The sequence below is a fragment of the Glandiceps talaboti genome, chromosome 22, assembly GCF_964340395.1.
Source record: "Glandiceps talaboti chromosome 22, keGlaTala1.1, whole genome shotgun sequence".
NCBI classification, from domain to species: Eukaryota; Metazoa; Hemichordata; class Enteropneusta; family Spengelidae; genus Glandiceps; species Glandiceps talaboti.
This window is the reverse complement of record NC_135570.1, coordinates 10,625,684-10,650,151: the sequence shown is the minus strand read 5'-3', so window position 1 is coordinate 10,650,151 and position 24,468 is coordinate 10,625,684. Positions and strand designations below refer to the sequence as shown.

Genomic DNA, 24,468 nt, shown 5'->3' with positions numbered 1-24,468 from the left:
ATCCATCCTTGTGTTAGCTGTGCTATGTCCATCCATCCATCCTTGTGTTAGCTGTGCTATGTCCATCCATCCATCCTTGTGTTAGCTGTGCTATGTCCATCCATCCATCCTTGTGTTAGCTGTGCGATGTCCTACCATCCATCCTTGTGTTAGCTGTGCTATGTCCAACCATCCATCCTTGTGTAAGCTGTGCGATGTCTTACCATCCATCCTTGTGTTAGCTGTGTGATGTCCTACCATCCATCCTTGTGTTAGCTGTGCTATGTCCTACCATCCATCCTTGTGTTAGCTGTGCTATGTCCAACCATCCATCCTTGTGTTAGCTGTGCGATGTCTTACCATCCATCCTTGTGTTAGCTGTACTATGTCCTACCATCCATCCTTGTGTTAGCTGTGCTATGTCCTACCATCCATCCTTGTGTTAGCTGTGCTATGTCCAACCATCCATCCTTGTGTTAGCTGTGCGATGTCTTACCATCCATCCTTGTGTTAGCTGTACTATGTCCTACCATCCATCCTTGTGTTTGCTGTACTATGTCCTACCATCCATCCTTGTGTTTGCTGTACTATGTCCTACCATCCATCCTTCAACTATGGATGGATGGTAGGTATGGTAGGATGATTAGTGCCATGTCTTACCATCCAGTGAGTGGGTAGATGCCTGAAATATCATACCTGGATTTATTATGTTTAGACTACTAGGCCGTAGTTAGTAAGTATGAACATAGCTACATACATTGGTGAAAATTCAACTATTGTGGTCGACCCATCACATGACTGAATAGTAAAGTTTGCAGTTGTAAGCTCTCAACTTATCAAAATAATGTATTGGTTAAAATTTTATTATGTATGCATACATGTATTGTTCATTATCTTTGGCAATTGTAATTCTGATAACTGAGAAGTAGTTGGATGTGTTTGAACCATTTAGTGACTAAGTAGGTTTGTATGAAGACAGCTAGAGTTTGTCTTCTATGACAGAAGTTAATGACGAGACTATCAATTAACAGGGCTGTGTGGTTATTACCGAACTATGAACATAGCTATACTTCAGACTCCCATCTTCTTGACAGTTAATACCCAGGAGTGACTTTAGACAGGTGAATAAAATACGGTGACAGAAGTGACCAGAAGTCACAGTGATGGACATCTGTCAAGATAAATCACCAAATCAATCAATCAGTTACCTGATGATTAATCAGTTAATCAATCAATATTGTCCCATTATCTTATTCAAGTGTCATCACCCTTGTCTTGTCCCGATAGGTTAGGTCAACAGGGCCATGTCTCCTTGTTAATTTATGGCACAGAATGTTGTCAGTTTTAATTGCTGTCAATTGAACAACAATTAGGTCGATTTGTTAAGGACACATTAGTGCCCCTGCTGTGAAAAGACCTGCTTTATTGACTGACTACATATTGTCTAAGATGTCCTCCTGACAAGGTGATACATCAAATCTTCTCCAACTGTCATCTTCTCTCTTGTAGGTGATTTGTACCACCATAAATATATCATTGAAAATGTACAATTGATTTCACCTTAGGCTATAGCTTTGTTCTTGCTCTCGTCTTGGATTTTTCCTGCCAGCATTTGATCTTTTGTCAGTGAGTAATACACCTCATAAATTTGTTAACAGTGCAGTCTACAGGTCTAGATACTAGACTCTGTCCTGGGAATTAGGCATACCAAGAAGGGGATTAGAGAAAAATTGAGAGCTGATGAAAAAGTGTACAGTATATGAGCAGGTAACCATAAAAAGATAGAAAGTATCAAATGTGAATTATTTTATGGAGAATACAAAAAAAAAAATTTGATGAAATAAGGTGTTGTCATTTAATGGGTGTATGGGAGAGAACAGAAAACATGAATTATGGAGGTTATCTTTCTTGGATATAGAAAATTGTGAAAAGGATTCTGTTACTTGGCAGATTATCTAGAAATCATAGTTACAACCGGACCTACTTAAAATCATATCAATATTTCATTGATGCGAAGTATTCGTCAACAATGTGAAAAACTGTCTATAAAATTTAAGACTGTCTTGTAGAAATATTTGTCAAAGGGTGTCAATAAAATTTGTAAATATCATGCAGAAATACTTCCCAAAAAAATGTTGATAAAATTTACAGATAAGTTGTAGAATTATTCGTAAAAAGTATCAATAAAATTTTCTAATATTTTAAAGAAGAAATATTTGTAAAAATTGTGAAGTAAGTCATAAATATATTAATGTAGAAATATTTGTCAAAAGGTGTCAACAAAATTTACAAATATGTTGTAGAAATATCATCAAATGTTGGGAAAATTGACTCTTATCCGATAGAATATTTGTCAAAAAGTGTTGATAAAATTTACAAAGATCTTGTACACATATGTGTAAAATATGTCAGTGAAATTTAAAAATATATTATTGATATAGAAATATTTGTCAAAAAGTGTTAATAAAATTTTATAAATATCTTGTAGAAACTATTTTATAAAAATGTCATAATAAAATTGGTTGTGTAGAAATATTTGTCAAAAAGTGACTCAATAAAATTGACAAGTAGTTGTCTTGGACATGTCTATGGGTTTCATCAACATTTCCTGACATGAATTGATATTATAAAGCTCCACTTTTGGATGAATTTTTACTAAAATTTAAATAAAAAGATTGAAAGATAAAATAATGTGTGTGATTTCATTGTAAAAGATATTTATAAGAAATTTACAGAAAATGGAAATTTTAGTGTACCGTAGAATATTTTTGATGTGTAATCAATATTAAAGATCATCGTTACAGGTAACTTTTTGGAACAAATTATAAACCGATTTCCAAAAAAAATAATATAATTTTGCCTGATTTTGATTTGAATGGTAAGTACTTGGAGGCTTTGATGTGTTTTGATCCAAATCCTGTCAATAATTGGTTTAACAAGTGTGTCCATCTGCTTGTCATTATAGACATCGTATTGCAACAAATTATCAACAAATTAAAGAATTATCATCAACTGTTCGTTCCACAGACGCCCGTCCTTGCACAAAATAAATCATGTCCTTGTTGAGTTGCATTATAAATACACTATTGAGTGTCAAGGCATTGTAGCTTAAGATGTAAAGGCAAACCTACGGTAAATCACATTTATTAACAAGTCAGTTGAATAGAGAGTGCCCCAGGTCTATCACATCAAACTGTCTTTCTCTCTCTACATGTTAATTCTTTATAGTCTTGCGATCCTCAAAACAACGTAATTACATGATTGCCCTGAAAACGGAAACTAGCCGGGTCAGATCATCTGTTAAATGCCAAATACCTGTTTTAAATTACCTACTGTACTGCGACAGTGAGGCGTAGACATCACAAACAGAAAATGGCTGGTTTGATTTGTTAGTTTTATATTGCAAACTGATATGTAATATTTTATATCCCCGCACTAGAGCACAATTAGCGAACCACTTCAATTACTGTTTGCAGAGTCGGGAGTTTTTTGCCGTTTTTTTTTTTTTTGAATGGAGATTTATAGCTTGTACAAAAGTGATAAGATTTTATGACTTACAGAGTTCTAGGAATGTTCACAATTACATTTTTTCGCCATAAAATACTTCACTTTCGTTTAAAAAATGAGGTTCTCATAAAATTTGAATGTGATATCCCATATAAAGATCTAATACTAGCTGTGTTTTAGGCAGGGATAAATTGTGAAAATAAAACAAAAGCTGTAGAAATTCAAGTAAAAAATTTAATGTGTAATTTTAGCAGTAGTTTATGAACAGTTCCAGGTAAAGTAGTTTTATTGCCTGCTTGTTGTGTGAACCAGTATCTGTGTATTGCAATCAAGTGTCAACATGTTATTTGTACCAGAATTCACAAATCATAGTCATTCTGAAACATGAGTCTTTCCGTGGTATCGTCCAGTGCGTACTAAAGTGGCACAAGCTGAGTTTGTAAGCTTTTTTACTGAAGTGAAAATACTTAAATAAAACCCCATTCCAGTATAATGTTAATCCTGATGTATGTCTTCTATAACATTACAATTGTCTTCTGGCATTTTTAGAACTGTTGATTGCATAGTTAGGGTTTCCTGAACATTTTTTGATACGTATAATAAATTACGTCATCGTGTTGTTTGTAAGTTGTCTATAATAGGTTTTAGTTCAGTCAATTGCAAGTGGTGAACTATTTTAGCTAGTTCAGTGCTAACACCAGGCATGTACAAACAGCTCACCAGCATGTGTTCACAATGAAAAGGGTTAATAATAACTGCACTAGTCCAATGTTAACATCAGGCTAGCTCAGCTCTAACACTACGCTGGCACTAACACCTCTCCTGCATGTGTTAGCATCTGGGAGGATGAATGCCTACACCAGTCCTATGTTAACACTCAGCAAACCAGTGCCAAGGTGGCAGTAACAGCTCTCCTGTATGTGTTAGTAACTGGACAGGTTACTGGCATACACCAGTCCTATGAATAGAATAGAATAGAATAGAATAGAATCTGTATTGCATCCGTTAATAAAACTACATTTCTTCATTGGATTTTGTGCAATAAGTGTTTGGTGCTAAAACAAACTAGTAAATATATAAACTAGAGTAATAATAGTCAACAAAATAAGATTTATACAAAAGTATAAACTTTAGGTTAGATAAATGTAATGCATACTCTCTTTCTCTGTAGAATGTCTTTCCTTTTGATAAGTGCTGATTTTAAGAAAGTTGTCAGTGCCATAAGTATGCGTCTTTGATCTATGTATATTCCACACTAGCTCAGTGCTAACACCAGGCTCATACAAACATGGCTTCAGTGTGTGTTAAGAACTATAGAAGGGTTAATGCCTGCATCAGCTGAATGTTAACATCATGCTTACACCAACTTTGAAGCTAGAAAATCAGGCACGGATTTTTGAGGTGCACACGTAACTACTGTAAATACTAGTAGCTACAAATATGCCCAGTTGGAAAGACCTTATATCACATCTCGGCATTTATTGCTGTGTTGGCAGAGAATGTCGAAAATAGGATCCACTGACATAGCCATGCTGTACTATAACCTACTTTCCTTCATCAGCTACCAGAAGTGGTGGTGATGATGATGATGATGATGATGATGATGATGATGATGATGATGATGATGATGATGATGATGATGATGATGATGATGATGATGATGATGATGATATGGGGGGAGGGGGAGGGAGAAGGAATGCTGGCAAGCGACAAAAAAAAAGATAACCTAATGCTTCTCAAAATAACCATATTAAAAATTGAAGATTTCTGATATCAAAAATTATGATTTCGTATAACCCCCTAAAGTAATAATTAAAACAAATAATTTCATCTATCAAGCATTATACAATGTATCAATGTTTTTCTATGACTAACAGCATTTGAAGGTTTTGACATCCTTGCAAACTATAGCTGTATGTTTGTGATTGGGCATGTCAAATGCAATATAAAGTACATAATTATCTGGTGATATGGTGTATTGATTTGTGTTTTCAAATTGTAAAGTGGTCGTTAACAAGTCCATCTTTTAACTATATTCAGTGATGTGTGAAATTAGTTATATCTTGATGGAAACTTAGCCATTTATGTTAGCAAGTTGATGACAAAATTGTACAGGAACATTTTCATATATCGTATTACCATGGTAACTTGTATACGATGAAACACAAATCATCGTAAACTACCACCTCTTTTACGGCACCATCCAAGACTAGTAATATCGTTATTTATACTGGATAGTTCTTTAAGCATATAAACACTTGTCTCCCAAGAAGTCCAGTGAGGGCCATCCCTCAGGGGTTCAGTGTTAATGTAGGAGGAAACCGGAGTACCCGCGGAAAACCTGCGTTGTTTGGTGGAGTCCAACTGAACGACATTCTTCTTACTTACAATGTGGTAAATTTAATCGAACCCTGAATGGGGTTCGAACCCCGACCACAGTTGGGTTAGGGGGGGAGTTGGATAAAATTGTTGCTTTTTCCACCATAAATGTTACATAAAAGGTTACCTGACATTGGTGGTGTGCTATGACCTTTCACCCTTGATGTTGATTGGACAAATCAGGAGGTTTAAACAATTTAAATTTACATATTCCTTATTCCAGGTTCATATAATTCATGTAAAAGTAAGGAAGAATTTTTGTTAATTCAAATGTTTCTTTTTTTTATCTAATTTTACAGACAACCTTACAGATGTGATGTGAAAGATTGAAGGCCAGTTCTAAATCGTCTTTCTGTACCAGTTCGTGTTATATGATTATTCCCACATGTAACCAAGGTAACCACATACAAGATATTGATGTGTTGATATCGAGATATAAAAGGTAAGATCTAGATTATAGAAATTATCATTTCAATTTTTTTCAGCATTCTGTACGTATCAGCGCTACTTTTTAGTGAGATTATTCAAAACTTAATTAAATATTGTGAGATTATTCAACACTTAATTAAATATTAATTCTGAAGATGTTTATCTAAGACAGATTTTTGCTGATTTCATGGAGGAAAGGAAAATTTGTAGATGTGTAGTGACTAATATATCTTATGTAATCACAGTGAACATTGATTTGATAAAATTGAATGTGAAAATGATGTACAATGAGTTGAAGTCGAAAAAAAAAAATTTGTAGAAAAAGGCGGGAAAAACAAATTAGTTCTGGAGAAAGTAGAAATATGAAATAACTAGAATGCTGTATCTGGGTATATTACATGTAGTCTGTACTTCAACAAAAACACTACACAGAAAGTGGGGGGAACAAATTAGTTGCGGAGAAAATGGAAATCCGAAATAACTAGAATGCTGTATCTGTGGTGTATTAATTCACCTGTACGATAACAAAAACAGAAATGGGCGGGGAAACACAAATTACTTTTGGAGAAAATAGAAATATGAAATAACTAGAATGCTGTATCTGTGATGTATTAACCTGCACTGTAACAAAAACAGAAATGGGCGAGGAAAAACACAAATTACTTCTGGAGAAAATAGAAATATGAAATAACTAGAATGCTGTATCTGTGATGTATTAACCTGCACTGTAACAAAAACAGAAATGGGCGAGGAAAAACACAAATTACTTTTGGAGAAAATAGAAATATGTGATATATAAACATTTTTTCACATCATTAACTTATGACTTATTGTGTTCCACCTTGTGACTATGATAATGAAAGTGACTCATAAAACCCAGAATTATGAATTAAAATTTATTATATGCACAGCAAATTCTGTTTATTAATTATCCATCAACTATTATATGTTAGTGCGTTTTAGATTAGATACTTTGTCATTTGGTGAAATTTTATTCCCCTAAATGGACTATATTAGTGTACAACTGTTATTACGTCCCTGTGTAATAATTCACAATCCTCAAGAAACTGCATAGAAGTTTATCGTGTTCGCAACAAATTGAAAGTGATGGCATGTTTGCAGGCAGTCTAGGAATACGAAGTAAATATGCAGACAAGAAAACTCCTGCTGTTCAATGTTGACTCAGAAAAATTAGAAAAATTTATTGTGTTTATAACAAATTGAAGATGATTGAATTTTTGTAGGCAGTGTTGCTACCCTTGAAAAAACATACCGTCTTCCTGTTTGATACAAATATTTTTAAAATGCGAAAAAAATGTTTTGAACTGCAAACATTTTACATTATATGTAGTGTGGTGGTAAAAACTCAGAATTCTTTGAAATGTTTTGTTCCATTCGATGTTTATTGAAGAAAAGTTTGTAGAAATGCAGACATTGAAAGCTGGATTTGGGTTACACAAAGTTTGGTGACATAGTGTAGTGGGAGACAGTCGGTACATTTGTGGTCAAATATAGACTACTTGCCCGAGAATGCATCATGAAGTAGTTTGATGTCGATGCCGTGGCAAAGGTTAGAGAAAATATGCAGACTTGGCAACTGATACCAGCTTCAGATAACCAGCACCTGCCTAGCCAGTAGTCTTTACTCTGGTGTTGGCCAACTTTTATGACCTGTAGTTCGGGGTTTAGGATGTCAAAATACCTATTGCAACATGCCACTAACAGTGACCGATGTATGTAACCCAGGGTTGGTGGTTTAGAATGATGAAATAACCACTGCAGTAGCACAAAAACAGTGACAGTTGTGTCCCATTGCAGCATGCTACTAACAGTGACCGATGTCTGTAACCTAGGGTTGGTGGTTTAGAACAATGAATACTGACTGCCGCAGCACAAAAACTGACCAATGTATACACAAACCAAGTTTTGGGATTGCAACTGTCAAAATACCCCCACCCAACATCCACGTCACCCTCCTCCCCCCCCCCCCCACCTAAAAAAAAGAGATAAAGGGGAAAGAAAAGTAAATCAATAACTTTTTTTTAAAAAACAGAAGATAAGTGCCTTGGTAATATAATGTGTAGAACATCAGTAGTGGTGTGTGTATATATATGTGGAATCATTTCTTTGAAGAAAAAAAACCTCATTTCATTTAAATTTTGAGTTTACATCTAGGTTCTTTGTCTCTCTTAAAATTTTTGAGAATATCTTTTCACGAAGATTTGTGTATTAAGCAAAAATGTAGTTACAACAAAAATAGCTGAATCAAACTCGTTATAAAAACAGCAAACTGAACCATATTTGCATTCTATTAGAACACAAATCTTATTCACGTTCACGTTGTAAGCCTAAGTAGTTGAGAGGCCATTTGACTTTTGGAGAGTAATAGTGCTTGTGTACTGAACGAGAGGATTGTAAAAAAAAAACAGGTCGTTGCAGGATTTATGGCGACCAACAAATGTGTCTTTAGTGATGTGGCAGAAGTCAATGGTTGTGTATCAATAGATGGTAGACAAACCCATGTTTGTTTGTTAGTTAGACAATGTTATCGCGACTAATGCTATTACTCAGCCAATGAATATCAGTCACAAAAGACGTGTGAATCTCCTAGATTGCAAAATAACGGGCTTGACGGTTTGCTGCATCACTGGACATATTCATGTCAATTAGAGGTTTACTTATTGTCATTCTTTGGTGTTTGTCCTGCCAAAAGTATTAGGTGTCTGAGTACTACCTGTTGTCTGCATAAAGGTGTCAAATTCATTATCGCATTTCAGAGTAATGCTCAGCTTCTCTCACTACTGGGGTACATTCTACTGTTTTCACAAAAAAGACCTGGTTGTTTTACAATGTTCAAAGTTTCAAAATGCTTCCATTTTAAAATCTTGTAAATTCATGAAAATGAAACATAACAATTCAGCTGGGCTATCTTTTAGTTTGTATGTCTGTATTTGTATTTGGCTCTGTCTCTGTAGCTATATGTCTATCTGTAGCTATATCTACAATGTATGTATCTGTTTCTGTATCTGTCATGCTGTATCTCTGTATATGTCTATATTTGTATCTATCTATCTATCTATCTATCTATCTATCTATCTATATATCTATCTATCTGTCTGTGTCTGTCTGTCTGTCTCTGTACCTGTATGTCTATCTATCTATCTATCTATCTATCTATCTATCTATCTATCTATCTATCTATCTATCTATGTCTGTCTATCTGTCTGTCTGTCTATCTGTCTGTCTGCTTGTCTATCTGTCTCTGCTTGTCTATCCATGTATGTCTGTCTATCTCTATCTATCTATCTATCTATCTATCTATCTATCTATTATCTATCTATCTATCTATCTATCTATCTATCTATCTATCTATCTATCTATCTATCTATCTATCTATCTATCTATCTATCTATCTATCTATCTATCTATCTATCTATCTATCTATCTATCTATCTATCTATCTATCTATCTATCTATCTATCTATCTATCTATCTATCTATCCCTGTACCTGTACCTGAACCTCTACCTCTACCTCTACCTCTACCTCTACCTCTATATTATCAATGTACAAACACCAATACTTGTTGTCACATATACATAGGATAGGGTCACATGCAAAGCAATACAAAACAAAGTGCCAAGAATAAACATGACAACTTTTGTCATTTACCTATTCTGAAATATTATAGCATCATGTTCAATATCAGGTGAATCTAAATAAAAGTGTGTTGCCATGGTTATTTTGCTGTTCTTTTGTAGAGCTATCAGCATGGTATCCCAGTAAATTTCAAGACACTGTAGAGAGAGGGCAATTTTAGGACGTAGGAACCAGACATAATTTGATTTAAAGTATGCACTCTCAGGGTCTTTTGATGTTTCCTTGGAGGCATAATGGCATGACTGTGTTGATGCAACATCAACATTTTTAGAAATCTGAAACTATTGGAGTAGTTTCAAATGGATATTATAGTTACTGTAAACAGTTATGCTCTGATTACTGACAACGTAATGTCCTCGTAACTGAATTAAAAGATCTTCAACAATAAAAACAACAAAATTTCATATTTTGTCATCAAATAGCTACTGTTAAAAGCAATGATAGGATATTTCAATGTGGAATATTTTAATTCTGTACACAGTCATTTCTTTGCTAGCTGGTTGCCATAGCAACAATAGTAAGAATGAACATTTAATGGGTTCAGTTGCTTGCAAATTCTGCAAAAGTTTCTATGGCAATGGTGCAGTGGTTGTTATGGTAACACATGATGACCAGACTAGTTTTGGATAATTGCTGAAGTAATTCGAATTCCATTGCGGCAGACAACCCAAATACCGCTAGCTTAGTACAGATGAAAACTGTACTGGTAATGGAATCCATCACTCTTTATTTCTGTAGAATGTTAACTAACAACACCGTTGCAATGAAACCTCACAAATACTGCCAGCTCATCACAGACAAGATGTCGATACTAAAAACCAAATGTTTCATTTTTAGAAAAAAAATAACCGCCATCATTTTGATAAATATTATCAGCTTTAGTGAGAGATCAAACTGTACAGTGAAAGTGAAATGTTGTGTTTGTTGAAAATACACTGTAAAATGTGTGATAAATTGCAATGGAAGAAAATCTAGATGCTACCAGTTCGTGAGACAAATCTGTTATTTGCTAAAAACTACATTAATTTTGTGCATTTATAGAAAGTACAAAAACATTGAGTTAAAAAAAATTTGTCAGCTCATCAGAGTTCAAAATTTCTTGCCAATTTTTGCATGTATTGAAAGTACAAAGAAAGAGAGAAGGACATTCGAACCAACACTTTGCCAAGCTCACTAGAGATCAGAATGTAATTACCGAACACCAATTTTGTGCATTTATTAGTAAGTAAATATGGCACATTACAATAAAAACTTTGCCAGATCATCAGGGATCAAATTTTGTGCCAATAACCAAATTTTGCATTTATAGAAAGTGTGTAATTATTTATTTAGAAAGTAGGAAAAAATGACATATTTTACAGCAAAAACTGTCAGCTCACCAGAGATCAAAAATATTGTTACTAAAAATCAAATGTGTTCACAAAAATTTACACCATTACAAGGGAAAAAAAACGCCAGCACATCACAGATGTCAAAATTATGATATTTCTGAAGTCCAAATAAAAGAATGCCCATGACTAATACAACAAAAAAACCTGAATACAAAAAGTTCATCACAAATAAAAATGTTGCCAGTAAAAACCAATTTTGTGCATTTGTAGTCTGCTGCACCAATCACATGACCATAGTATGTGCATCTGGAAAACATCACTGTAGAGCTGAAGGAATTCCGACCATTTTTGGCTGCTGAAACGCTAACAATATTTACAGATTACAGTGAGGTGATGAATTCTAATTTCATTCACAATAATAATCTTTCTGGCATAAACAGGAAGGTGATTTGAATTCTTGGTTCAACATAGTTTCACCGGACCTGTTTTGAAGTGGTTCTTTGCCAACAAAGTCGTTTTTTTGGCCGTGGCTTCATAGCTTGATTCTCAAGTATTACAAACTCTTTGTTAGTCTTGACTCACTCAATCATGAAGGTAGTAATTTGATCATATCAAAGAATCTCATCAAACTCTCTACAAAACTATTCTGGTTTCTTTCTTTGTTTCTTCATCAAATATCCAATATTTGTAATCCTATAGCCTGTTTATCTGAACGATACTTAGGAGAGGTGCATGTATAAAGGTGTCATTTTTTTGTTTGTTTTTGTTTGTTGTTGAAGTGCCAAGGTATTCCGGTCGAGTTAACAATGATTGATGGAGTGTCATAGTGTAAACTGCAGCCAAGTAGGATGTGCTTGTTTCGTTAACGCGATTTCTTTGGTTTAGTTTCCAAGCGATTACCGTTCATTTGATATGCAATTCAAGCTCTTTCACCACATGATAGTGTGTACTGTATGCCACATGCCACTCGTCCCACTACCCTCTCAAAAATGCTGAAAAAAATTGTGTCATTCCATCGGTAATTCATTTTTACATTGTAGAAAAGTTACAAATGTATCTACACACAACTTTATTTATACTGGATAGAAACATTCTCTAAATTTCTGTGATTTGATTTTCACTGGTTGTACACCTACAATATAAATGCTTCCCTAAAAGAAAGGGGAAACAGTGAACTGAGATTTTGTTGTTTTTGAGACCAGTATTAAATCAACTTTGTTATTATTATTGCCCAATTTTAGACTTGAATCAGAGAAATGATATCAGTGAATTTTATATGTTAGAAAGTTAATAAAAAACAACCACATTTTGAAAAAATTCACTATTAAGGATTTTCCCGCTAAAATATGTGAACAAAATTCTTGCATTCTGTAACTTTATGGTTGATATCGATCAAATTGAGATTAGTGTTACAGAAACGATGTTTACGAATTCAATCATGTTAGAAATTAAATCTAATTTTATCATTTTGTACTACAAAATTTTGTACAAATGTTGTCTCTAGATACCTGGGTCTGGTGGTATCCAAAATTGATACCACCAGAAAATGAAAATAGCTAAATAAACTCCAAAATAAAATTCATAATGTTTTGAAATGACAAGATGAAAAACTTTGGTCTATGGACTTATTATGGTTTAACCTCTATTGGGAGAAAATTGCCAAAGTGGGAACAAATATGGTGCATGATGGGATTGCTAACAAGTTAGTGTACAGTTATAAACCCTTTGCTAATTAATGAACCTGTATTTTATGTGTGGCTATTAACACTTTTAACTTTTACTGCCATGTTTGTCATATGGTGATGTCATTGGTGGTCCAGTCGTCAGTAATTTCGAAATCAGAGCCCTGTAAGACCTTGTGGTAATTACATTCAAGGGAATAAAAGTACTTTGAAGCTTGTACATGGAATTTAGAAAATTAGTATAATTAGTCAAGAAAGGTAAAATGTATTCACTAAACGTGTCTGGATTGAAGTGGAAAAGGGTTTTTAGTGTGAAGCGTCTGTCTGTAGTTTGTCCTTGGTTTGTTGGTTTGAAATCAGATATAGACTGTATGACATGGTCATCTATAGTAGCGCTTTATGACACAGAATGTCAGCAATGTTGGCATTGAATTACACACACACCAGAACTCACAACTCGTCCACTCACTACAACCGTACAACTACTAGGCTGAAATTGTGAGCAGGTTATGGGACATTACGACTGGCAGTCGTAACTTGGAGAATGTACCACAAGAATACAAGAAAAGCAAGGTAATGGCTGATTAATGGGCTTTGTTGGGTATGTTGGTACAATGATCATCATCAGATTAGTTACAAATATTTCTGGCATTTGGTGTCTGATGTGCTAGTATTGTTGGCTCATGTGTTTGCGTGCTCTCAACTAACATTGTTTGAACATTCAAACAAGCTGTTCAACATTCACCCCATGGCATTGTTCAGCCCGCCACTAATTTGTGGCATTTGATCACCGAATTCTCTAAATTGAGCAGAATTAGTGAGAGTTTGTCAAGAGTGTGTGCGTGTCCAGGGTTTCGTCTGGCCTGGTGCAGAATGTCAGCCGAGGTCAACAACAGAAGTGTATAGTTTGGAGTTCGTGTTTATTTGACTTGTTGTTCATTATCTTTATAGCTGTACTTTAATTTTATCAATCACTCCTGGTGATGCTCTTCTATGTTTCTTCAAGTAGGTTGTCATTTTTGTCACGAGTCTCTCATCAACATGGCATCATTTTGTTGTGATCCTTAGAAATGGGTTATTTTGCTGTGGTTCTTAAAAATTGGTAGTACGTTTTGTTCTGGGTACTTATTATCAATGGGTTGTGAGTTTTGTTCTGGGTACAATTGAACCTTACCAATAGGGTGTAATTTTTTCCTGGGTACCTTTTTAACAATGGTTGTGAATTTTGTTCTGGGTACACATACCTTGACAAGGGTTGTTAATTTTGTTCTGGGTACATTATTACCAATGGGTTTTTAGTTTTGTTGTGGGTACATTATTACCAATGGGTTGTTAGTTTTGTTTGTACATGTACATTATTACCAATGGGTTGTTAGTTTTATTCTGGGTACATTATTACCAATGAGTTGTTAGTTTTGTCTGTACATGTACATTATTACCAATGGGATGTTTGTTTTGTTGTGGGTACATTACTACCAATGGGTTATTAGTTTTTTCTGTACATGTACATTCATTATTACAATGGGATGTTTGTTTTGTTTGTACGTACCAGGGTATACCTTACTACAGTTACTATACTAGTGTTATAATTCATTTGTTGTAAATACAAACAGACCAACAAACCTATGTGTGCACAACAGCTGAACTTGAATGAGTTACTCATGATGGTATGGTACACTTCATTCATCAAGTAAAGGCCAGATAGATAAGATAGATATTTATTTGAATCCCAAGTGTGTGGTGTCACTCCTCATCTCATAGTGGACAATGTTAGCCATTAAAACTGGTAGCATATGGTATACATGTCAACAGTATCAGTACAGTTAGGGTCATTATATTTATTACTCTGCAGTCAATCTGCCGGCTAACTATCTAAAGCTGTTTTCCTCACAAACTACATATCCTTTCTTAGTGGTAACATCAAAAGATTTGTAAAGGATAAAAAAATATATTCCTTCAGTTTTGCCACAGACCCTCAATCCTTTCAAATTAAACTTACTTTATTAGCACTTTTTACCTTTCTGTCTTTTTCAAACTACAGGATGTTTTTTATCATCATTGTGAGAAAGAAAGGATATGACATTTTTTTCTAGGCAATCCACACAAAATTATCAATGGTATTGCATGAAATATGAATGGAAGCTGACTTTACTTTTCTTTTCTTTTTTTTTAAAAAAGAAGAAAATATAGTGAGCAAAATCATGAGTCTATCATAATTCAAAATGTACTTTTTTTGTAGTCTGCTAAAAGAATATCACACTTTTCATCAGACTTCATCATACAGGGTCTAGTTTTCTCATGACTTTGTATATTTAAGACGCTGATCAAATAGATTAATATAGGGGAGCTTAATTTGCTATGGTTGAATTTCTTTCTCAAATTAATTACATTAGAACTTGATTTTTGTTGTAGTTTTTTTGCTTTTATATTAATTATTTAAATATTTTGTTGTATTTTTGATGTTATCGATATTTAATCATATGGGAACTAGTTTCTGTCATAACTTTCATTATTCTACCCCATTTTTTTAGAAATTTTATTCTACATAGTTTTGATCAATGCTGTTTTGTTGTGCTAATCATATTGGACCTGATTTCAATAATTTTTTCGACAGATTATTTTAGCTATGGTTTGTTTATGTTGTATAAATCATACAGGGTCTATTTTTCTCATGACTTGTTTTGTAGTATAAATCATACAGGATCTAGTTTTCTCATGACTTGTTTTGTAGTATAAATCATACAGGATCTAGTTTTCTCATGACTTGTAGTATAAATCATACAGGATCTAGTTTTCTCATGACTTGTTTTGTAGTATAAATCATACAGGGTCTATTTTTCTCATGACTTGTTTTGTAGTATAAATCATACAGGATCTAGTTTTCTCATGACTTGTATAAATCATACAAGATCTAGTTTTCTCGTGACTTGTTTTGTAGTATAAATCATACAGGATCTGATTTTAGTCATGGTCTGTTTGTTTTTTGGTGCATTATTTTCAGAGAATATGATATTTGTCATGGAAGGTTTAATATTTGTTGTCTGTCAAGGTAGTAATTTAAAGCCAAATACGACAGGTGGAACTTCAGGCAGTGATTCATTTTTGTTTTAAAAGTCTACTTTAACTAGAGGGAATAATGTCTTGAAAGTGAGATATAAATAATGAATGGTCTTTTTTCTATGTAAGGTGATTTACATTTTTAGACAGTCAACATTACAGTTTAGAGGTATATTTTTTTGGATGGCCACAACTAAACAACTGACCAGACTTGCAATTAGATAGATTCATACACAACTAAAACAAAGGTATCGTAAATAGTCAATTTTGAAAATTTTGAAAATTTTGTCCAAGATGTGACTTGGTTTGAATTTAGATCATGACATCTTATCTGATGATACAGAGATTTGGTGAAAACTTTGATAACGTTAGATTCACCAAATGAGAAGTGAAAATTTGACTTTGCTGATTTACCTTTCCTGTTCCAGGGTTATAAATTTGCAGTTAAACATAGTGACAAAATATGGTATGATATGATATGCTACATGATAGAGATATGGTATGATTATGGTAGAGATGTGATTTATGGGACAAATAAATGATATATAGAGATATGATATGATATAGATATGGTATAATTTATGTGGTAGTGATATATCATGTGATGGAGATGATATGATTTGATAGCAATATGATATGATTTATGGTAGAGAGATATGATATATAGAGATATGATTTGGTAGAGATATATGATTTACTGTGGAGATATATAGAGAGATATGATATGATTTATTGTAGAGATATGATATGATACATAGAGGTATGATAGTGATATGATATGAAATGATATGAGATATAAACTGAAATGGTAGATATGATTGATAGAGTCTTGTGATGCTCATATGAATACAAGTATGGCGTACCTGGAATACGTGCACCGGTGTTTGCAGTGTTCTTTATGTCGTAGTTTCATAAGCATAGGGAGTAGAAATGTAGTAGATATCGTAAGCACAAGTGTAAATACCCCTGAGTACCCACACTGGCACTCATGCAGCATCAGGTTCTGTCATTATCACATATATATTTTTCACAAACAGCAAAACATTTTGTAAAAATTATTTTGTGCATTCACATTATTTTGTATACAAGGAACGATGGCTTGCTCATTTGCATATTTTGTATACAAGGAATGATGGCTTGCTCATTTGCATACAGGCATGCATGCTCATTTGCATACAGGTATACATTTTCATTTGCATACAGGTATACATGTTCATTTGCATACAGGTATACATGTTCATTTGCATACAGGTATGCATGTTCATTTGCATACAGGTATGCATGTTCATTTGCATACAGGTATACATGTTTATTTGCATATAGGTATACATGTTCATTTGCATACAGGTATGTATGTTCATTTGCATACATGTATGCATGTTCATTTGCATACAGGTATACATGTGCATTTGCATACAGGTATGCATGTTCATTTGCATACAGGTATGCATGTTCATTTGCATACAGGTATGCAATAATGTTTTCAGATGCAGGTACGTACTCATTTATGTAATCATGTATAATGTGATATGGGTTGTGATATATGCTGTAATATGGTGTGATTTGCTGCTTTTAACACAGTTTATATGCATTGTTATATGTTGTGATGTAATGTGTCAGAAATAAACCCGATATAACCTCTTCATTTGCGGTATCGCCGTGAGTGCCGTTCCAGCATTATGACATGAGTCGTCGGAAGAGTGCCACATTGCCAAAACAGCACGAACATAGTGGATGGCCTGCAATCACATCAAAGATGTCGTTGTGATGTGAACGTACCTGTACAGTGTGGTTGTGAATTTGAAATTTATTAATGTATGATTGTAAATAGTATCATTTTGGTAAGGGCATTTCATCAAAATTTTCCTGTTTGAAAGATATCTCAGTTTTGGGGTCATATGCAATAACATCAACATTGACCGCCATTTTTGTTTGTTAATGTACAGAGTCGCCATGTTATGTCCAATCAGAAAGCTGTTTTTTGATGACACTTAACATGTATCATGACGGTTAACGTCCCTTATCGGAAGTGAAATTCATGTTAGAATGATTGATCTGGACATAGGTATATCATAAAATACAGTATTTCATCATACCAACCTTTCTTTTCAGAATGTTGTATGTTCCTCAAAACACACATTTCATAGATTTATTTTTTATAAGAAGCAGGTAAAAACCAACAAAATTAAACTTTGATCTGACTTGTGAATAAAGTGAAAATTATCGTTGAAATAATCAAGAGAAAAAAATGAACTTTGATAGTAGTAGTACATGCAACCTTACATCTCAATATGCTAACGAAATCAAAACTGTGACTCAATTGTGGAGAGAAATAAACTTCTTATTTGTGCAGAGGGAAAGTAGAATAAAAAAAATATGAAATAAATAATTGACATAAACACAAGCAGAATATCTTGTATTTTTGTGACTTTTCCAAAACTTGAGTTGGAATTAAATTTGTTGGGTATAAATTTACTCTAAATATGTGTGGTCACTGTTACGACATATGTTATAGTAATTTTATGACAAAATACAGTAGTAGAGACATGCTGTCTGCATGTACCAGAATATCACTATGACCTTGCCAAGCCTCAGTTCATATTTTAATCGGTCACGTCTTGTCCCAATGCTGCAATAACAGTTTCTCTCTAAGTGTCAATGTGTTGTACTGACCAATAACATCAACACCACGTAAACTGATCCAATTACCGCTTGTCATCCTGCTGTGGGGGGAAAAAAACCTGCCAACATACCATCTTGATTAGGGTCTTTTGTATGATGAATTGTATGAAGAGTTAAAAGGTCTCAAAGACCCTTTAGTTCTGTGAATGAATTGACTCAGTACCTTGGTGTGTCAATCAGGATTATTTGTGTCTGACTAATTTGCATATATGCTAATTTACATGGCTACCTTGTATGTTTACTCTTTGCAGAATTACAAAACTTCTGACATTTTCATGTTCTTTCATTTTGTTCTGATTTGTTTGTCGTATCAAGTGAAATGTCGTTCAAAGAATTTATTTTGATAGTTTTATGTTCTTCCATTTTGTTCTGATTTATTTGTCATCAAGTGAAATGTCGTTCGAAGAATTTATTTTGATAGTTTTATATTCTTCCATTTTGATCTGATTTGTTAGTCCCTATCAAGTGAAATATGTCGTTCAATTCTTTGAACTATCACTGAAAATGGTGTCCTTGAAACTACCCATGGGTGGCCTTGAAACAGTTGCATGTAAAGTGATACTGAAGGTGAGCCAAGTTGGACATTGATACTACATATATGCAAATGATATGTAAATACATTGGTATGGTTTACAAAGTTGTAAGGAGTGAATTTCAGCTTTGCTATGGTTTGGTAATTGACTGCAGCATGCCACATTCCAAAAGACGTCACTACATCCAACAGTAACATTCCTTTAATACCAATAGTTTTCAGTTAACAGGATGATAGACTCCTGGTATTAACAAATGTTAGGTATGCATTCAAATTATAAATTAAATAGTGTTATACATAAATTTGTACAAAATACTGTAATCAAACATTTCTGTTACACGTCCCCCTCTTTTTGTTCACAATAAAAATGTACAGTGTACAGTGCTTTAACAAATCATTTATTATCCTCCCCACTTTGTTAACAATAACGAGACCTGCAGTGCACTGTAAAGTTTGCTATATGTTACACCCTTACAACCAACCCTCCTCATTCCACCCTTGATCTCAGTAACAGGGGCACCAGTGTAAAGTTCTTCAACAAACATTTGTTTTCTCCACTTGTTCACTATACTAAGGCCTGCTCTACGTAACATTTCAATACAAATTTTGGTATATATTACATCCCCTCCCTTCCAATCTGTTGACAATAACAGGGACTATAGTGTACAATGCTACAAAAAAGCATTTATACTCTCCCTCCCCACTTGTGTTCACAATAAAAAGGGCTGTAATGCGTAATGTGCAAGGCTTCAATAATACTTTTGTCATTATATTCCCCCACTTTTGTCCACACTAACAAGGGCTGGTGTACAGATGTTTTAGTAAGCCATTTGTGTTTCCCCTCCCCTCTTTGTTTACAATAACAGGATCTATTGTTTATATTACAAAATTATGGTTACTTTTCATCTCAATTTAGTGTTGAACACCCCCTAACCCCATCTATTTTACGTTAAACTGACATGCAACTTGCCAAAATCAACAGAAAGCCATGGCTAAGTTTGCTAAGAAAACAGTTGTACATCTAAATGGTAAACAGTATCAGTCAAATGTATGTGTAGGTGTATGCCATATATGGGCATTAACAAGAACAATGTAACAATTTTAGATTGCATTATCCAATCACAAGAATTTCAAGTGTTTCCCTTGTAAGGCCTAAAATAAAATTGTTTGGTTACAGTTACCCAACCCCACTTAGTTTTTTAATGCCGACCCTCAACTTTTTTTTTTACTTATTCAAGAAAAAAAAAGTAAATCGTGAATATTGTGCAGTCTTGTGAGAAATAGTGGATGCAGAAACTGACATTAACTTATATCTGTAATGGCTGTACATCTGGTGAGAAGACACCAATAACACAGAGACCATACATGGAAAACAACAGAAAACATTACTACCTGAACTAGACACTCACATATGAAAATAAATTATGAAAAAAGCATATATAAAAAATCGACCTACCCTACCAAATCTAAAGCTGAGTGTAATCGGAACCACACAATTTTTTTTAGGCTTAAAAGGGTAATTCAGAAGTTGCGGGATTGGTGATGTTTATTTTAAGGAGATTTAGGATTAACATGGTTTGTGTGATTGTTTTAGACATGTCAATTGAATACTTCTACTAGCTATAACTTAGTACTTAGCACACCTCAACATAATCCTGATGGACATCCTCTCCTTTACATAGTTGAAAAAGATTCATGTGAATAATATCTATGAAAATATTCATGTGATAATATCTATGAAAATATTCATGTGATAATATTCATGTGATAATATCTATGAAAATATTCATGTGATAATATTCATGTGATAATATCTATGGAAATATTCATGTGATAATATTCATGTGATAATATCTATGATAATATTCATGTGATAATTAATATCTATGAAAATATCCATGTGATAATATTCATGTGATAATATCTATGAAAATATTCATGTGATAATATTCATGTGATAATATCTATGGAAATATTCATGTGATAATATTCATGTGATAATATCTATGAAAATATTCATGTGATAATATTCATGTGATAATATCTATGAAAATATTCATGTGATAATATTCATGTGATAATATCTATGGAAATATTCATGTGATAATATTCATGTGATAATATCTATGAAAATATTCATGTGATAATTAATACCTATGGAATCTATGAAAATAGTCATGTGAAAATATTCAATGAACTGAGATCTTGTATAATGTTACTGTTAAGTCTGTTCAAATCCATGTGAAGTGAAATGATAGTGACTGAGATATCAGATAGGTTAAAAACTATAGGATAGATTATGAGACAAGTTAAAAACTTTGATATGTAAGTAATTGTGGAATATCAACTAAGTTAAAAACTGATTGTAGAATATCAGAATGTCAAGAGTGTGTGTTAGGTAACAAATTGTAGAATTATCATCATCAGGATGAAGTGTGAGATTTAGTTATCATGATATTTGTTATTTGTCACTTTTGTCAGAATATAACCTTCACTTTAGACAGTTTGTATGTATTAGTTGTGTACATGTATTTGCAAGCAGAAATAGTTCTTTGTGTCTTTAACTAGGCCTAAAAAAATAATTGTTTGGTTCCGGTTACCCGACCCCACCTAGCATTTCATGCCGACCCTAAGGTTTTTTTAAACATAATCGAGAGAAAAAATGAGAAAATCACGAAAGAAAAGTCTCGTAAGAAATAGTGGATGCGGAAACTGACATCAACTTAAAAAGACAATATAAAACTGTTCTTTTAATCTGTAATGGCTGTACATCTGATGAGAACAAACCAATAACACAGAGACTATGTGGAAAACAATGGAAAACAGAACTACCTGAACTAGACACTCACACATGAAAAAAATTAAATTAAAAAAATAAAATAAAAAATCTACCTACCCCACCTATTCTAAAATTGAATGTAATCGGAACCACACAATTTCTTTTTACGCCTTAGGTAAAAAATCATAGAATTGTCATCAGTATTAAGTCTGAGATTTAGTTATCAAGATCTTCTTTATTTGCCAGAATATAACCTTTACTTGGACAGGATTTTCCCCAGTTTGTACATATTAATTTGACTTGTGTATATGTATTTGGAAACATAAATTTTTTTGTGTGTGTGTCTTTAATAACCAGATAAAAATTATCGTAAGTCTGATCATATCGAAGATTATTTTGACTAAGAATAACACAAGAGAAAGTTTTAGGTGTTCTGGGAGATTTTCTAATAATGGTTATCTGTAGGTTCTTTTCAAAATGTCAATAACAAGATTAGAAATGTCAATAAATTATGTATGCAGTTCTTTAAAGTCGTGAACATTTATGAATGTTTGAAATTTCCTGAGGTTTGGAGAAGATTTAAGTTATCTAGTTGTGAGGTGTTTTTCTTACAGCAGTTCTTCCACGTTTGTACATTTACAGAAGGGGAAGGATGATGAAATATTCAAAGCCATTGGGATAATGTTATATTACACCTCTGTTAGTGTCTCGCGGGATTTCAAAAGTTATTATGGTTCGCCGAACTTATACGAAATTATAGAATATACCTCAAACATGCTAGAGGCAGGAAATGAGAGAATACTGTGAAACCATTGTACCTAACTAGGGTTCATTTCTTACTAGGGTGTGTATTAGCAAGTATTAGTACTCACAACTTTCCCACCTTAGCTGCATTTTCAAAATGATTCTGCTTGATTTGAAACATCAGTTATTTCGAATTCAAAGTTGAGAGATCTCAATCACAAGATGACGTTTATCAAAATGAATCCAACATTTTCAAATTTAGAAGGAATTTTTTGTAAAATAATCACAATGTGGAAACACTGGATGTAAATAAAAATGTTGGCTTCGAAGTTGAAACTTCAATTTTGAGAATGAGTCCACAATTTTGAATTGGGTGGGAATTTTAGCAAAAATAATCATAAACTTTGGGGTAGTGTCATAATTTCTTAGTTTGAGACTGCAATGGTGAAATGATGTCCAAGAAAAATGAGTCAAATTTGGAATTTCTGCAAAATAATCAATAAATTTGAAGAAGTGTCGTAATTTTGAATTTGAGGCGGCAATGAATAATGAGAAGATGCAAAATAACCACAATATTTGGAGTGATCGGGACAAAGATTTTCAAATTTAGTATGTAGTTTGTGCAAAATAACCACAATATTTGGAGTGATCGGGACAAAGATTTTCAAATTTAGTATGTAGTTTGTGCAAAATAGCCACAATATTTGGAGTGAATTTAAATCATAGAGTCTAAGATTTCTAGTATGTAGTTTGTGCAAAATAACCACAATATTTGGAGTGAATTTAAATCATAGAGTCTAAGATTTCTAGTATGTAGTTTGTGCAAAATAGCCACAATATTTGGAGTGAATTTAAATCCTAGGGTGATCAAATTACAAATAATGTATGGTTATTGCTATTGAAGAGAAGGATACAAGGATGAATGAATGTGTTGTAATCTGGCAAATATGTCAAGCCAGGAAGTTTGTCCAGTGATACTGTTTTCTTTATCTATAAACAGATGTTACGATGGAGATGGTTTCATTTGACTTGTTCCAATTGTCGGTTGTTGAGTCGTTTTAGTTGATACTTTGTGTACCCTGACTAGTCAGTTGAGAGTTGCTTATTTTCTTGCATGGGTGATTTTTAAGTAGAGGGCTGATAGGATTGTTGGTGTTGTTATGGTGCAGTGCAGACTGGACCTAACAACAATGTCTGGTCTGTGAAACCCGAACATCGCACTGAGGACGGAGCTGTCAAGTATATGCTCTCATCCAAATGTAATCCAGTCAATGATAGGCTGATGAATACAGCAAATATTTGTTTTGGCCAATCAGGATTTGTCTTGTTTAACAAATTGTTTAAATTCTGTAGTTGTATTCATTGTTCATGGCTTTATGTGTACGCTTTAGTTTGGAGTGAGTCGACCTGTATACCAAAACTGTGTATACCAGGATAATGTAACAGTATGGTAGAATGTGAACCAGATGTTTCCAAAACTTGTCGGCCAATCAGTACATCAAAAAATGGATAGACCTTTAGAAAATGATGGAATGATTGGATTGATACCAATTTACAACAAAGGAAAATAGAGAAATACTGCATGGGTATGGTAAAATAAACATCAGTCTGAAAAATTGAATTGAAACAGATCAAAAATGCAAAGTTGCAACAACAAAAGTGGATTTATGAAAATTTGAAATATGAACAGGGTATTTTACAGTAATGA

The 24,468-nt window shown here is 33.5% G+C and overlaps 1 protein-coding gene across 1 annotated transcript in view; it reads left to right on the top strand.

Annotated features, from left to right (window-relative positions):
- Nucleotides 1–6,223: 6,223 nt before the first annotated feature.
- The window catches only part of LOC144452562 (zinc finger MIZ domain-containing protein 1-like), a 127,907-nt gene continuing 109,662 nt past the window's right edge, over nucleotides 6,224–24,468 (top strand). The window contains exon 1 of the mRNA XM_078143667.1: nucleotides 6,224–6,307. The gene's annotated coding sequence lies outside the window, so the exon portion shown is untranslated. The remainder of the gene's footprint in view (nucleotides 6,308–24,468) is intronic.